This window comes from Cicer arietinum, chromosome 6 (assembly GCF_000331145.2).
Source record: "Cicer arietinum cultivar CDC Frontier isolate Library 1 chromosome 6, Cicar.CDCFrontier_v2.0, whole genome shotgun sequence".
Lineage (NCBI taxonomy): Eukaryota > Viridiplantae > Streptophyta > Magnoliopsida > Fabales > Fabaceae > Cicer > Cicer arietinum.
The window spans coordinates 27,130,297-27,134,987 of record NC_021165.2 but is presented as its reverse complement, the minus strand read 5'-3'; positions in this window follow the sequence as shown (position 1 = coordinate 27,134,987).

Below are 4,691 nucleotides of genomic sequence, written 5' to 3'. Positions count from 1 at the left end.
ATCAATAGCTAAGATTCAATCATCTCATTTGATATGCTTCAATTGTGTGTATATATATATATATATATATATATATAACGAACATATCAAATGAGAAAAGCTTTACAATGAGAGAGTGAGATAATTAAATTTTAACTATACAATCATATATAAAATGTCAAAATTAAAATAAATAAATAAAATTATATAATTTTTTTAAATGGTCAAATGTGACTTAAATAATTATTATATATATATATTCAAAATGGGTGGTGGCCCACCCCAATCTCCACTGATCATTGCCACGGAGAGTTTAAATTCTTTTACTACAAAGAGTTTAAATGACTTATATCCGAACTTTCCTATGATTGTATTAATTAAGTTAATGTGTTAACTTTTGTGGAAAAACAATATTCGTTTAATAAAAAATAAACTATTCCATTTTCCACATGCCACACCTTTCCTTACCCAAGTTCACACTTCACCTATTTTCATTATTGTCTCAAGAATTATGCATGACCTAACCTTGCCACTTACTATTCGATATTGATATGGTAGTTGCATATATTGTGACTTTTGAGAAAGACTTTGTTTCTTCTTATTGGTAACAGAGGTGGCATGTTTCTAGCATGCCCTTGACATTTTCAACTCTCACATAGATAAATTGAACTTCCTCTCTATATATTTAATACAAAGTGCAACTTTTTATTAGTTAAAATTTAAATATCTTTTGTCAAAAAATAATTAAATATTTGGACTTATATCAATTATTTTTAATGGAGTGACTAGTATTATCTGAAATTTATATTTAACTGTAATAATTTATATTCAAATTTGGGTGAAAACATTTAGTCTAAAAATTAGTTGAGCTAAATTTTTTAATTAATATAAAAGTATGTTAGAGAGTGTATTTAATTCTTGTTATTATATTTTATTATTGTGTTTAGCTCATATTTATAAAAATATTAAGACGAAAGACATCACTTTTTTTCTTATCAATAAAAAAAACAAAAAACAAAAATTTAACAAACTACAGAGTAAATTTTACATGGTCACAATACCAAATGCATAGTGTTTATGCACAAACACAAACGATACATTTTTTAGTAATAATAAAAACAACTGATTTTAGTTTTTTTGTTGATATTTAAACAAAGAATGTTTCTTTTGTGTATGTACTTAAAAGCACTATATATTTAGTATTGTGACAATACAAAACTATCTCAAATTGAATTTGAATTCTCTTCCTCTACACTCTCTAGACATCTATTTCTCTCACCAATATATGCTAGGTTTCCAAGCATGATGATACCTTTAGACATGGATATGATTTACCACATGAGCATAACAAGGGGTGTTCGAAACCCCTTCGTCAATGAGAGACTAAGATAACTTCATTGGATTTGATAAAGCAAGCAAAATTTAGACCATGAACAATAGCTTACATTTTAACCATAAAATTGGTTGCAATGTCACCAAAACCCGAGAAACTAAATAATCATTCACCAATATTGTTACCAATGATGTCACCATAACCAGATGTGCCAAGATTTCTTAAGGAACTTTATTGAAGATAGTAAAACATAAAAATCTATTTTAAAAGCATACCCTCAAAGTAAGAAGAGTAAAGATAGAGAAAGATCAACCGAAGAGATATATATTGATTCATTATCAATTTAGTAGCCAACTACTAGAGTATACTTTTGCCGACCCGACTATATTTTAGTATTTTCAAAATTTTATCTTAGTACAACTCACTACTCAAAATTTCGGCTTTAGTGACCGATTAATCGGTCGATAATGTTTCAAAATCGATCACTGTGTCATGTTACTGTGTCAATAACCTTTTAAATTTCGTTGATAAACTATTAGTCGCTAGTTGTTGCGACTAAATCAGTGACTGAAATTTAGTGACCAAATTTAAAGACTGAATTAATGACTAAAGTTTGAAATTGATTTAACAACCACATTTGAATTAATTTTCTATGTCATTAGTGACTCATTTAGAGACAAAATTTGTGACTTAAGCGGTTATTTTTATTAAATATTTGATTACTAATTACATCTCTAAACATTTCAGTTTTTTTAAATCTATTACTTTAATATCTAAAAAAACAATGAAAATAATTTTTTTAATCTGATTTCAATATCTAAAAAGTTCATACACCAAAATTATTTAAATGCATTAAGCATATCAATATACATAACAAAAGAATATAATATATTTAAATAATATTTTTAAGTAAAAAAATACAGATAAAGTTTTAGTTTAAACATTAAATATTTTAGTCATAATAAGTTGCAACATATTTGTTCTTCAGATCAACTTGTCACTATCCATCTAACTCTTCGTAAAGAACATGATCCACGATAATATAGTCTCCCTAATAATAAAGTAGATTACGTTCTCAGACCATATGCTGACCTTTTTTTTTTATTCTTACAACCTCACACCACACATCTAATTTGTTTGGTGGGGGAGCTCCTTGAAAAGTTGCTTCTTGAGTCAATTCTTCCAATCTACGTCTAAACTATTTCTGTCAACATAAATATATAATTAATTAATATTTTAAAACACACTAAAATAGAATAAATCCAACATAAAAATAATAAATAATATATACTTTAAAGTTGAAAATTTTTACATAAACATATTCCGATCCTTTATCAACCCAAGTGTTATACTTGTCATGTTTATGTGTGTGGAGAACCAACTTGCAATCATTAAAAACTTGTAAAGATGTAACATTATTATGTAGCCCGTGCAGAATTTGACACTATATAATTTTTCTCAAGGCAGAATTTCACACAACTGAATTGAAATTACAAAACAAAATTATAACAATTAATTTACAAAACAGAATTAAAATTGCAAAATTATAAAATAAAATTGAAATTACAAAGCATAATTTGACAGCATTAAAAACTTGTTAACAATATAAAGAAAACTCAAAATTTGACACGTTAGAATTTAACACAATGCAAAATTTTACAGTGTAGAATTTTATACAACGTAGAATTTCACACTACAACATTTTTCTCAGTGTAAAATTAAAAAATACTAAACAAAATTACAAAAATTAATTTACAAAACGGAATTGAAATTTATTAAATATAATTTATCACAACATAATTATATTGTCTAAAAGTTAAACAACAACACTCATATTACAACTACACAATTGATATAATCAAGTACTTTAGTCCAGTTTAAAAACTCTAAGTATCACAATTGATAAAATATAATCAAGTACTTCGGTCCATCTTTATATGATTTTCAATAAGAAATTTAAGAAATTAAAATCCCCATAAAAACAACATTAAGAAATTAAAAATAGAAATAAAAAAATTACAAAATAGAATTGAAATTAAAAACTTGTTAACAACTTTAAATTTGACAACACATTCTAACTAAAACTTCTAATACACCAATAATTTATCATTTCCAACTAAAACTTATAATACACCAATTCCAAATTCTCTTACAAACTCTAAACAAATTGCAAATTCTCTCACTACTAGAAATTAGCATTTTCCTGCGGCATTTCCTGCGGGTAAATATCCGCAGGTAATACTCAAGGATTTTCCTGCGGCTCACAATTATTTTAGGAAAATTTCTGCGGTGTCAGATTCCGCAGGTAATACGGCAGGTAATGTTTTCATTTGCTGCGGATTTACTTGCGAATTTTTATAAAATAAAAATCTCATCATTATTTTTTAATTATAAAATAAAAATTATTCATTATACCATAATGAAAATATTACTTAGTCATAGTATACCATAATCAATAATACCTAAAAATAAAAGATAAAAATTAAAGAAAATATTACTACAAAAGTTGATATTCCTTCTATTGGTGTAGAAATTTCAATTTTCTAAGTGAAAATACAATTATTATGTTGAATTTATTTGAGATATGTATATTAATAAACACAATTTCATATTCAATTTTATTTAAAATAATTTGTAATTATCAAATATTTGTGATCTCATTTTTACTTAGTGCAATGTATAGACTTCTAGATTAGTGTTAGTATAAATCTAAATATTTAATGCTTATTATTATGATGAAAAATCTGACAATGTGTTATAGATGTGTTTTCTATGATAATTTTTCCAATTTAAATTTTAAATCCTCGTAATTTATTCGTGAAACTTTTTAGAAAGCTTTTACTAGTACTTTTCAACGTTTTCCTATAAAATTTGGTGTATATATATATTAATATTAATACCGGATATTTATTTATATGAAAAAATTTCTGATATTTTGAAAGGAGGTATGTGCGAAATATCTGATTTTATTTTAATTTGTTAGCATATATTAAAATATTTTAAAAAAATCAAACAAAAAATAGTAATTCGGACAAAATTTAAAATTTTTGAGAAGATTAGGAGTAGGAAAACAAACTTAAAAATAAAATAAAAGATGCCATCACAATTTGGATCAGCACAATTGGGCCGCGCGTAGGCCCACACAACTAAGCGAAAACCTGAAAAAAATTTGTGAGACTCCATCACAACTCAGAAAGACAGATTTCTTTCAGTCTCACGTCGCTTCCGATCTCCGGCCGCCGCTTTCTCCTCCTCCTCCGCCGCTTGGTAATACCGCCGCTTTCTTCAAAATTGTGGATTGGCTTATCATATTTTCATTTTCTCTCCCACAGATTCTTCACGCTTGCTTCTCATTTACGTTGATTTGTGCTTCTCATTC